This window comes from Sturnira hondurensis, unplaced genomic scaffold (assembly GCF_014824575.4).
Source record: "Sturnira hondurensis isolate 20B ecotype Veracruz unplaced genomic scaffold, ASM1482457v3 Scaffold0008992, whole genome shotgun sequence".
Lineage (NCBI taxonomy): Eukaryota > Metazoa > Chordata > Mammalia > Chiroptera > Phyllostomidae > Sturnira > Sturnira hondurensis.
This window is the reverse complement of record NW_028081623.1, coordinates 5,801,684-5,815,606: the sequence shown is the minus strand read 5'-3', so window position 1 is coordinate 5,815,606 and position 13,923 is coordinate 5,801,684.

The window sequence follows — 13,923 nt, the reverse complement described above, 5'->3', positions numbered from 1 at the left end:
GAGCCTTGCCTTACAGGATGCTCGCTGCTCGGGAAAGCTGACTAGGGAACCAGGTCAGTGCAATGGTCAGAGCTGTAGTAGAGGCAGGTCCAGAGGAAAGGAGGGAAGGACCTATGCTGACACTGCTTTAACCTTAAGACAAGACCTGGGGCATAGGTGGGAAGATTCCATGTTGAGAAGGGTCAGCTACTTTAAGCCAGTGCTGTGCTTTGGTGATCTCTGTAATTTCTGCACTGAATAGAGAGAGACCTTGGCATAGGCACTCACTGCCCAAGAAATGTTCAGTCAGGTCATTTATTACCTCACATCAGCATTGTAAGGCCCAGGACTCCTAACCTGTTGCTCCTTGCAAACCTTCCGGAAACCTAAATAGGGATTCACCCTCCTATATATATGCTTAGCAGGAGTAAGGATAATGGGGATAAACTTGTCCTACACCTATCTAGAGTTCTTGAAGGTTCTGATCAATAGTCAATCTATTTATATTCTGTTCTATCTGATTGTGTGAGAAAATAAGGAAGATGCCCAGCAAAGAGGTTAGAGTGAATCAGGCACCAAGGAGTCTATGTGGTCATCTGCACCTCTGGAGTAGACTATTACATTGGTAACCATCTATGAACTGCCCCAATAATTCACTCCTTGTGTGGTCCCCCACCTTGATTCAAGAATGGCGCTGTGACTGGCCTTTACCAATAAGATATGGTGGAGTTACACTGTGCCATTCCCAGGCCTAGACCTAAGCCTAAGAAAATAAGCAGGTTTTGCACTCTGAAGAGCCCTGTGCATCCATGTAGAAGTTCAGCTTCCCTACTGTAAAAAGCCCCTTAGAGGTACATGGAAAGGTTACTTGCACAGGGAACATGGCCCAGATGTCCTTGAATCCCAGCTGAGCCCAGGCTCCAGCCAACTGACTGGCTGAATGCAGCCATACAAATAATCTTAGCAAGACCAACAAAAGATCTGTCCAGCAGATCCCAGCCCAGAGTGCAGAATGGAGAACAAATAAATTGGTAGTTGTTTTAAGCCACTAACTTTTGTGGTGTCAGTCTGTTCACCTGGCTCTTACTTCCTTAGATGACTATTTATTCCAGTTTGCCTGGGAATGAAGGGGTTTTCAGGACAAGACTTTCAGTGCTAAAACCAGGGAAGTCCTGAGTAAACCTGGATGAGTTGGTCACCTGAGTTCCAACATTCCAAGTAAATATTTGGAATGTTTTTTTGGACCATTTCAGAGGGGAGTAAAGGGAAAATTGATTCCCTTCTTGGTCAGCATTCAGTGGGAAAGACTGCTCAGAAGACAGGGATTTCAGTAAGCTTTCTAAAGCATTAGGCTTCAGAACTTGCAGTATGAGGATACAAGCCTCAGAATACTGGAATACACCAGAATGTTCTGGAGAATATTAGGCCGTGGTCACTTATACTGAGCCCCACAGACCCCTCTGCTCCTGTACGAGGCCTGGGTACAGCTCCCCTTGCAGACATCACTGCCATCTCTCTAACAATCAAAGAGCAGAGTTCCAAGCAGTGGGTTTACTTTTCCTCTGCTTCCTTGGAGCCCAAGCCACCAGTTCCCACTGTACCAGCCTTTATCTCTCCTTGCAGTTATTCCTCCACCAATTTTTGGAACAGAGTGAATATCTTTGGAAATGAAATCGCAAATGATTAGCTTATCATTCGGATGCCCATATCTAGTTCTGTAATGTGGGTAGAAAGGGAAAACTTGTCATTTCTTGATAATTCTACTTGGAATACATGCTGAGTCTATTAAAAAGTTATTATAAAAAAGAAAAATAAAACATTATTATGTGCAAACTGTTATCAAATCATTTCATTCTAACTGATGAGAAAATCGGTATCCACTTCTTAGTTGCCATGTGCCTCATTCTAGCCACTCTGAAATATTGGCAAAGCACTTTAGCTGCTACTTAATAGGAGCTTCTTAAATATTTGTTGAAAAAATACATTTGTGCATGAGACTAGCTCACGAGCATCCATCCTTAGCCATTCTTTCTCATAATTATGCAATACTACTGGAATAGGGACAGGGGAAAGGGGACCCTGACTACTATGATTTTTAAACATTGTTGTGCCATACAGTGAAGTCTTTTTTTTTGTACAAAGTCTTATGCAGAACCCCAATTTGTTAATCAGATGGGTCCTCCCTGATTGCAGAAATGTTGGGTGCCCAGAGTCCCACTCTGTATTCCCTGCAGCTGTCTCCAAAAAAGATCCTCAGACCTGCAGAAATCCCTGCACACAGTGGGAGTCCACATGTGACAAGATAGTAAGAAGCTAGGAAAATTCCTGGGAAAGTGGAATGGAGAAACTGAGACAAGAAAATTGACCAAGGCCAAAAAGAGTTTGACTAACATACAGTCAGCTGGTGAAATGCAAGCTTAGATGTCAAATTATATCTAATGAATATTCAGGTACCAAAATGAGGGCAAATGGTTTATACCTCTGCTCCTTGACCAAAGAACACATACATAGCTTAAATCACCCTGGTCTGGGAAATAGAGAACAGAGACCCAATTAACATAATTTGTGCCAGCTAAACCCAAGGACAGAAGAAGTCAGAGAAACCAATAACAAAAAACCCTTTAAAAGCCAGATAGACCCAAGATAAAGTAAAACAGTATGGCAGACCAAAGATTATTCCCAAACCCCTCCTATGCACTCATTTTGACCCATCAGCATATTTAAAATGCACCTGAAAAGCTGATGAATATTTCTCTGAAACCCTCTGCTAAGATTCTCAAACACAGAAAAAAAGATTAGAAGCCCTCAGGATAAAGACTCAGGACAGGCTTGCTCTAGAGCATGCCCATGCCCCTTCCCCTAACATGGGGACTTACCCACTTGACCCTGTCTCCAAGGTCCCCTCTCTTTGACTCCCCTGTCAGCTTAAAGCAGCCCCTTGGTTCATTCTGTCTCTGTGATGTTCACTTCCCAGAGTTAACAGCAGCCCCACCTTGGCTAGTTCCTTTCTTATAACTTTCCTAGGGAGCACTGCGTAGGCTGTCCTGTTACTTCCTCTGCCCTAAGTTTTTCCTTTGTTTCATGGTCCACATTTTTAATAAATACTCTCATAATCACCTGGACTTGTGAAATCTTTCCTACGTGAAGTCAAGAACCCACACACTGCAGGCAGGTGTGAGGCAGACTCCACTCCAGGCCTATCCCTGTCTGTAACACACAGACCCAGTGACCTCAGCAGCACCATTTATCTCCAAAGTTGTAGGACCCAGGCTTTTGTGTGCATATCCTTTATTCCAACACCACTGGTCTTGCCCAATAACAAGCCTTGATAGCTCATGTCTCTTCCTCAGAGTTGCCATCCATTTCTTTCCAGTCAAGGGAAAATGTGGGTCATGCAGTTCCATGTGAATTTTACCAAATGAATGAAAAGTAACCCTAATTCTCTCCAATGTTGGGATAAGCTGAGATTTCAAATTATATCTAATATTTATTCAGGTTAGTTTCACAAAAAGCATCACAATTCCAACCACAGATCTCCATCTGAGCAAGACAGGATTTCTGAAATAATTGTAACTTTCAAATCACCTTTCTTTCCTCTTCTTTCTCTTTTAAATTGCTTTAATTGTATTTTTTCTATTACCATTTAGTAGTCCCTTTACGACCCCCTCCCAACCTCAATCACCACACCGTTGCCTATGTCCATGAGCCCTCTTTCTGAGAACTTCCTTTCTTCTAAGTTGCATTTCAAATTAGTTGATTAGTGAAGAATGTGTATTGTGACAAGTTTTGAAAAATTGGAATAGGCCCAAAATGACTACTGTATTATCACAAGACTCATTTTTCATATCTTAATGTCACAGAAGTTCATCCTCGCTTATCTTTGAATCTTATAAGTCCAGTTTAGGGCCTTAGAATAGAAGAGTTCTAGATCCAGTTTTTAAATGTATCTAGCTCTTTGCTCTATGCTATATATTCTAATCAGCCACAACTTCTTTGTGTCATTTTAAAGTAAGTCCTCATTATCAACAACAGTAGATTCTATAACAAAATTACTTTCACCATAGGCTAATTGATATAAGTGTGTTAAATTCCTGTGGCATACTTGTGATCACAAAAACATCACCAAATCTCCAAATAAAGACCTAAAACACTTCTAATATTGAACATTAAAGTAAATGTAAACTGTAAGTACATTTAAGGAAGATTAATTAAAAAAGCAAAACAATGATTTTCCAAACCACTTACTCCTGTTCTGGGTGGCCAGAGCCTATCCCAGCAGTTCAGAGCACAAGGCAGGAGCCCTCTCTGGGCAGGACAACCTTCCATCACAGTGTGTACTCACAGCCACCACATTCATTCACACTGAGACCACTTAGATGCTCCAGCTCACCTCATGTGCTCATCTTCTGGGCATGGGAGGGAACCTATGAAGACATGGAGAAAGTGCAAGCTCTACACAGATAGTGGCCTTGGCCAGGAATTAACTTTTTCCCCTCATCAACTTTATAATAAAGCCATGTCAAATAAAACAACATTATTCCAAGACCTTCTGCATAGGTAATTAAGGAGCCATTTTATTTAAACATTTAGTTTAACCTAATTGGAATTTTCGGCCCAACCAAATTATTACCAGCACTTATACTTAAGGTCTTTGCTTAAAGACCTAGGTGAATTTTATTTTCTCTCACAAATGTTAAAATCACTGTGCAAGGAGGATGCCCTGTAAAATATCTATATATATGGACTGATTTTCTTACACATTTCAAGTGAAAACGTTCAAGTGTAGATTCACAATCAACTCTTCAAATTATGCCAACTATTTACATTCTAATTCTACATATATTTTTAATAAATTTACCCTGCATTACTACCCTCTTCCTTTCTTAATTTAACAGAGTCTAAAGATCACAACATCCTAACTTCATTAATAATTAATGTATCCCAAAATACTAAATAGGAGGCAAGAGGTTTGTCTTAAGTAAACAGAGCCATTGGCCACTAAGGAGAACAATGACACTCTGTTAAGTTACCTAACAATTGTAACCTATTTGGACAGCATGTTTGATGCTTTTATGCAAAGTAGATACAAAATTTCTATTCTCTAAATGTAATGCTTGAACATTACTTAATAGCTTTCAAGCCAACTGAGAGGTGAGAGAGCAAAACAAAATGGAAATTCTAATTAACTACAACTCTTTCTGAAGAAAGGAAAAAGTTCCTACAAATATTTTAAGCTGTTTTCTATCCATAAATAAGCTATAAAACTTCCATATACATCATGGGAATCAGCACGTTTGTCTGGGTTACCTACTGAGAGCACTCTCTTAATTGCTTATATGGCTGGATGACTTTTTCAGGAAATTTTCCAGTTTGGACAAACCCACACTTTGTAACAGTGGTTTACTTCAAAACCTCTCAATAAATGTTTAATTTTATCATACATTGCCTGAGAATTTTGGGGTTTAAGGAAGGGATTTGGGGTTAAATTTGTCCACGTTTATATTTTTTGTGACTATAGGTAGCTAGATATGCCTGCCTTTGACTGCATAGCTACCCCTCTGTCCTCACTGCATAGCTACCCCTCCGCAGAGCTACCCCTGCCTTCTGCTACCCCTACACTCCTCTCCCCAAAGTTGCTCCCAGTATTACCATTGACAACGATGTCCCTCTACTCAAAGCCTGTAATTCAGCAAACAAGGTCATGGTATGCTTTTATGTGCAGGAAGCCTGGGCTAAGTGTTGTGTTGTCCCAAACATCTGCCAATTGCAGTAGAGCCTCCTTCCTCTTCAAAGGCCACACAACCTTCTACCTGTTATTATATCTAAAATCCCTCACTAACCTTACCTCTCTTCCCTAAAACCCCAGATGTTCTGCTGCTTAGAACAACCTCCAAGGAATCAAACCAGTTGAGAGGTGGGGGGAGGTTGATGGTGAGAACAGTACCTATTAGCATTTCTTTCAGTGTTACTGCTACAGATCAGCATTATTGGGCTTAAATGGGCTTTAATAAACTAGTCTAGGACAACCAGTTGTTTATGTACCTATGATATTGTGATTTATAATAAGAAATATTATCTTTGGTCTTTGTCCTTGATCCTGACACAGAGCTTCTAAAACCCTTGTGATTCCCCAAGTGATTAGAGCAATAAATGTGTTTTTTTTATTCCTAAGAAAGCCCCTCTCAACTATACCTAAGGTTAGGTTAATGAGGTGACTTTTGGAAAGCTCCTAAGGATAGGGGCTGGTTGCCAGGGTTACCAACCGTTTAATTAGGTTAGAATTTTCAGCTCCCCATACCCAGACCTCTGGGGAGGGGAGAGATGCTGGAGATTGAGTTTAATCACCAGTGGCCAATGATTTAATAAATCGTGCTTATGTAATGAAACCTCCATAAAAACCCAAAAGAAATTTAGATAGTTTCTGTGTTGGTGAGCACATAGATATGTGGGTAGAGGGGCAGGCCTGGAGGGTTCAAGGAATCTCTGTGCATCTCTTCTATCTGGCTCTTCCTGAGTTATATCATTTTATAATAAACCAGCAATCTAGTAAGTTAAATGTTTCTGTGTTCTGTGAGCCATTGTAGCAATCTAACTGAATCCAGGAGGGAGGTCACAGGAACCTTTGATTTACAGCCAGTTTGGTCAGAAGCACAGTGACAACCTGGATTTGAAGTGGGGGTTGGAGATGAGCAGTTTTGTTGCCAGGAGCCTTTAATCTGTGGGATCTGATGCTGGATCTAGACAGTGCCAGGACTGAACTGAGTTGTAGAACGCCTAGCTGATATTTTAAGATTGCTAGCCATGAGAAAACCCTCTCTCTTCCCCAACATTTGGTGTCCAGAAGTATTGAAAGTAGAGAGGAAATGCACAATTTTTTTTACACTCTCCACAATGGATAATTCAGGTCCTAACCCCCATACCTTATGTAAATATGACCTTATTTACTTAAGGAAGTAAGGAATCTCTGCTTCCTTATTTGGAAATACAGTCTTTACAGATGTAAATTCTTAATTAAGATGTAAGTTAAAATAAGGTCATAATGGAGTAAGGCTGGCCCTTACTCCCATATGACTGGTGTTTTTATTAAAAAAAGAAGGAGACTCAGAGACAGACACACACAGAGAGGAGATGCCATGTGAAGACAGACACAGAGGAAAGAGAGGCCATGTAATGAAGGAAGCAGAGATTGGAATAATGCAGCTGCATACCAAGAAACCAAGGAGTGCCAGCACCCACAGAATCTAGGAGAATGAGCATGGTCCTATCGACACCTTGATTGCAGACGTCTAGCCTTCTAGCCTCGATTATTCCATAACTGAGAATGATTTCTGTTGTTTTAAGCCACCCAGTTTGTGTTACTCTGTTACAGCAGGCCTAGGAAACTAATGCAGAATTCAACCTACTTCAAAACACGGTGCATCTTGGAATAATTTATCCCTTGATTTAATAACTGACAGTCAGATGTCCAAAAACAAAGTTTGCATTAGCAGGAACAGCCTGTGTTCATCTGTTGCTTTTTAAAAAAAAACAATGTATTTTTGTAAGTGTATGATTTGTCTTTATTTTCTTTCTTAATAAATGGGAAAAAACAGCAGCATTCGAGTTAGTCTGTTGCAAGCTGGTTTTTCTGGAAGCAGAGACTGAGTTTGCAGTACAAGTTGACTGGGAAGTGATGAACCTGTGAAGGCTGGGGAAGAAAGCAGGGTTGGCAGTGGAAGAAGTCCGACTGCCAGACAGACCTGACAAAGCCTTGGCCAACCAGGTTGGGGCTCTGTCATGAGCACTGCCCATAGAATGTCTCAATCTAGCTGATAGGGCCTGAGTCATTAGGCCTCCAGTCACATTATACCCACCAGTCACTCAAAGCCCACACATTTACATTTAAACATGTTCCATTTGCCCCTAGCTAATTAATTATATAGTCATCAGCATTGTTGGGTTTCTTCACTGTATAGGTACTATTTTTCCATTTGTAAAAATAAGAAACTTGTAGGTAGATACTGTAAGACTATGTAAATGTGGTTTCTTGTCAAATTTTCCTTCACCCGTTTTGGTGAGCATAATGATTCTTGCCTAAATCTATTTTTGCTAAGATGGTCTTTAAATAATGCTTTTCTAATTCCATCAGTGCTGCTGTATTTACTAATCAGTATTCTATTGTATGAAAGAGTTTTCCCTTTCTTCACTTATATTTAATTTATTATCTATTGTCAACATGAACTCATAGATTCTTGTTTTATTGATGCATGCACCAGCTCGCAGTGCCTGCGGAGGCATGGGTGAGATATGAGGCAAATTCACACTGACTACAAGTCCTGTGGAGGAAAAGGGGCCACATGGCTACTCCCCCAAGCAGGGAGAGCCTCAGAGCAGCTTGGCCAGTCTCTCAAGGGAAGAACACACTGACCCTTGCCTAGACAGGCTTTTATTGAGTTTAATTTGCACAGGAATACAGGTAAGGCTGATTAACCATTATCATGTAATAAGGATCAAACAGTAGATAGCATACAAAGAACTATTAGGGTTTCTTTTGAGTCAGGGTCTATCAGCAAAAAGGTTACAAAACTTTGGGAAAACAAACTCATTTCCTGCTCAGACCTTTATTATTTAACTAAGAGCATTCTTAGCAAAGCAGGCTTCACAGGATTTTACATATCCTTTCTCAGGCCCGATCACCTGGGGAGCCTACCCTTTCTAGCACAGGGCTGCACCACCCTCTGTCATTGTTTCAGGCTTAAGCCAGGCAGAGGAGGCAGAAAGCCAAGGAATTTTCAGACACTTCTCAAGGACTCAGGGGAGTCAGGCTTCATCAAAGGCGAGGGGCGAGGGTCCGTCATCCCCTTTCTCCATAGCCCCTCAAGTCCTTCCCTGGGGCCTCCACATGATCATGCCTGTCTTAGGTGGTTCCCCCCTTGGGGAATCTTACCCATCATTGGCTAACTGATCAAGCATTGGAGGCCAGTTATGGAGAAAGGAGAAGTGGAGCTCTTGCCAGGGAGATAAGCTTTGTCTCCTCATGGCTTATGGTCCAAAGGTCGCTCACTCAGCCTTAGCCATGAGGGGTTTATAGGTCCTGAAACCAGGCAGGGTGATTCCCAGCACTTAACCTTTGCTATTTTACTAATATCATGTCTTGAGGTGGACCTCTTTGTGTTCATCTTGTTTGGTACTTTTTGTGCTTTCTGGACTTCAGTGCCTTTTTTATTCCCCTACCAGGTTAGGAAAGTTTTATTTCTCCCAATAGGTTTTCAATCTCTCTTCTCCTCTTGTTACTGATGTTGTAACTCTTAATGTTGTTCCAGAGGTCACTTAAACTATCCTCATTTTTTTAGTTATTCAATTATAATTATCCTAATTTTTCTCCTGTTGCTTTCCCCTGCCTGGCCCATGCCCTGCTCCCACAGTCAATCCCCACCCTGTTGTCCATGTCCATGGGTCCTTTATACACATTCCTTGATGAGACCTTTCCCCTTCTTTCCCCCATTATCCTCCTCCCCATTCCCCTCTGGGCACTGTCAGTTTTTTCCTTATTTCTGTGTCTTTGTTTCTATTTTGCTCATTTCGGGATTTTTTATTAGGCTCCACTTATAGGTGAGATCATATGGTATTTGTCTTTTGTTGCCTGGCTTATTTCATTTAGCATAATAAAATGAAGGGGTAGGAGTTTCTTCTTTCTGCTGCATATTATTCCATTATGTATATGTAGCACAGTTTTTTGACTCACTCATTTACTGTTGGGCACTTAGACTGTTTCCAGCACTTGGCTATTGTAAATTGTACTGCTGTGAATATTGGGGTGCATAGGTTCTTTTGAATTGGATATTTGTGGTTCTTAGGGTATAATCCAAGCAGTGGGATGAGTGGATCAAAAGGCAGTTCCAGTTTTAGTTTTTTGAGGAAATTTTATACTGTTTTCCACAGTAGCTGCAACAGCCTGCATTCCCACCAACACTGCACTAGAGTTCACTTTTCTCTATATCCTTGCCAGCATTTGTTCTTTGTTGTTGATTTGTTAATGATGGCCATTCTGACTGGTGTAGAGTCTCTATAGTCAACTAATATTTGACAAAGGGGGAAGGAGCATAAAATGGAGTAGAAATAGACTCTTCAATAAATGGTATTAGGAGGTCTGGACAGGTACATGAAAAAAATGATACTAGAACACCAAATTACACTGCACACAAAAATAAACTCAAGATGGGTAAAAGACTTAAATATAAGTCATGACACCATAGAAGTCCTAGAGGAAAACATAAGCCAAAAATTTTGGATATGCTATGCAGCAATATTTTTGCCAATATATCTCCTAAGGCAAGGGATATAAAGGAAAGAATAAACAAATGGAACTATGTTGAAAGAATAAACAAATGGAACTATGTTGAACTTTTGCATGGCTAAAGAAAATACTAGCAAAATTAAAAGGGAACCAACCATATGGGAAAACATATTTGTCAATCATACCCTTGGACAAGGATTTGATCTCCAATTATATAAAGGACTCATCCAACTCAACACCAGGAAGACTAATAATCCAATTTTAAAAAAGGGACATAGCTACAAGGAGGACATACAGAGGGACCATAGACATATGAAAGAATGTTCGACATATGTAGTCGTCAAAGGAATGCAAATTAAAATCACAATAAGATACCACTATCCTCATTTTTAAAACTTATTTTTCCTTTTTGCTGTTCTGATTGGGTGGGATACCATGTCTTCCAAATCATTGATATGATTCTCTGCTTAATCTGATCTGCTATTGATTCCTTCTAGTGTAATCTTCATTTCAGAGATTGTACTTTTCATTTCCTTTTTATGGTTTCTATGTTCTTTTTACACTTTAACTATACTATCTATTTAACTGTAATTTCAACTATCTCTTTGTTTAAGTTCTCACTGAGTTTTCCCATTTCTTCCCCTAAGTTCCTTGAACATCCTTATTACCTTTGTTTTCAACTCTGTATTTTGTAGATTACTTGCCCTCATTTTATTTAGTTCTTTTTTTCCTTTCCTTGAATTTAGGGTACATTTCTTTGTCTCCCCATTTGGGTGCCCTCCTGTATTTGTTTTTGTGTGTTGTGTAGATCTGCTATGTCTCCCAGTCTTTGTATTGTGACCTCATATAGTAGGTGTTCTGTGGGGCTTGGTGGCAGTCTCTCTGATCACCTGAGCTAAGTGCTCCTGGAATTTCTCTTGTGTGGGTTATGTAACCATCCTGTTGGAGTTTTGTCTTGATCGCTGGTGGCCCATTTGTGGGTGAGGTTGACTCTCAGGCTGGCTTAACTATGAAGATTTCCCCTAACCACAGTGTTTGAGCTGTTGTGCAGGGGCTAATCCCATGAAGTGGAATTCACTCCAGTAGTTGGTGTTACCTGCCAAAATCTCAGAGTATGTAACTTGTGGAGCTAATTGGGTTGTACTCTGATGCTGTCTGAAACCCATCACTAGGTGTGTTGGTTCTGGGGCCTCTTGGGAGGGATTCTGGTGCAGATCAATGTCAGATACTGCCTGTGAATGGCACTGGGCTACAAAGTGATCCATGTGTGGTTGGTGGTTGTCTATGCTAAGTCTATATTCACATAAGAGGGGCAAAACTGCATACTGTGGTCAGCTTCCACCAGTACCAGCTCTAGAGCAGGTCAGCTAATGCTAAAACACCCCAATATTTGCCTCTGCCTTTCTGGTTGCCTGCTGTTTACATGAGTTAGGTTTTCTGTTAGTCATGAGATAGGGCAAGTGGTGCTTACCAGGTTTATACGCATTCAAACTTGCCACCAGTTCTGTGCCAGAAGCCTCTCAGCAAAATTCTCAGTATACACCTAGGCCAGCTGCCAGCTGCCTGGGGCTTGCAGAATTTTGTGATAGGACAGGGTCCTAGAGAGTCATCAGGTTCAGGCAAGTAAAGCTCATGAGGCTAAAACAGATTTGGATTTAGTAGTAGGAGGGTGGGCTCTACACAGCAATATTGGCACTGGTCAGGGCAGGGCATGGGGAAAAGTTGCCCTTGCCCTAGAACCACACAACCTAATCTCTCCTTGTACATCTATAATATCTCTGATTCTGCCTGCACCCCCTTGAAAACCTTCCAAGAAAGACTGCACTGTGGACTTGCATTGGCCACAGCTAGCTGATTTCTCTGCAGTGCACAGAACACAGGGCGTGAGACTAACAGGTGTTCACAAGGAATTGGAAGTGTGGGGCTAGGTTATCCCTCCAGGCTGATCCCATAGGGTATGGTGCTGGTTTGGCATTTGGGAAAAGGGGCCCCTGTCCCAAAGCTATCAATTCAGTCTCTCCCTGTGCTTCTCTGACACCCTCTGAGTCTGCCCATAACTCCTCAAGAGCCTTCCAAGAAGCAATGCACCATGGGCTCAGTCTGGCCTCACCCCGCTGATTCTTATGCAGGGCAGAGCCCCAGGGAGTCAGAGGATGGGGCTGGTGTATCTCCCCAAATTAATGCCATATGGAGGGGAGTGCTCAGCCAGAAAACATGGCATATGTGGGTGGTATGGGAGAGGGACTCAGCACAGGGACATTGGCAGCTATCCCTGAAGCCATCTCCCTGAAGCCACATAACCTAGTTTCTCCCTGTATGACTCCCATCTACTCTGAACTTCTGTCTGTCCACCAGAGCCCAGGATGAGTGGCCACAGATGAGATTTTGTGTGCTGACCCTTTAAGAGGGTGACTGGGTTTCTAGTAGTTTCACATCTCACTCTGATGGATGGAATCCCCACTGATTTTCACAGCCAGATGTTATATGGTCACCTTTTCCCAGCAAAGGTGCTCCTAAGGGGGAGACCTTTGTAGCTGAGATATCCCTCCTGATTTTCAACTGCACCATATGGTTGACAGGTCAACCCTTTTCACATCCCTACCTTTCCTACCAGTCTCAAGGTAACTTCTTTTGTATATCATTGGTTATAAGACTTCTTTTCAGCTAGTTTTCAGTTGGCTATTCAGGTTTATTGTTCTATAATTTAGTTGTAATTCCTGTTTGGTCGTGGAAGTAGGTGTGTGTAACTTCGCTTTACTCGGGGAATGGCCTGCAACCCAGGCATGTGCCCTGACTGGGAATCGAACCAGCAACACTTTGGTTTGCAGGCTGGTGGTGCTCAATCCACTGAGCTATATGAGCCAGGGCAGCTTAACATATTTTTAAGCATGTAATACAGTATAATTGACTGTACCATGTTATACAGATCTCTAGGACCCGTTGTCTTGCTTCACTATAACTTTATGCTTATTTAGTAACTTATTTAATATACTTACTTAGTAACTCCTTATTTCCCATCCCTTCCCCTGGCTACCAGCATACCCCTCTATGATTCTATAAATTTGACTATTTGAGATACTTCATATACATGGGATTATGCAGTATTTGTCCTTATGTGACTGGCTTATTTCCCTTATCATAATCCATATTGTTCATATTGTAGAATTTTCTTATCTTTTTAAGGCTGATTAATATTCCATTGTATATAAATACCACATTTTTATTATCCATTGCTCTGTCAATGAACATTTAAGTTATTTTCACATCTTAGCTATTATGAATAACGCTGCAGTGAACACAAGAGGGTTTATATCTCTTTGAGATACTGATATTGACTCTTTTGGGAAAATAGACTGAAATGGGATTCCTGGATAATACGCTAAATTTTTAATTTCTGAGGAAACTCCATACTATTTTCCATAGCAGCTGTATCCTTTTTCATTCCACAAACAATGTACAAGGTTTCCCTTTTCTCCACATCTTTGCCAATGTATGTCGATTTTTACTTTTTAATAATAGCTTTCTGGAAATGTGTGAGGTGATAGTGTGCTTTTTAAATTAATTTTCATTTGATGTCATTTGACACTGAATTTTTTTCATATACATATTGGCCATTTTTAAATCATCTTTGGGGAAGTGTTTATTGAAGTCCTTAACCAATTTTAAAA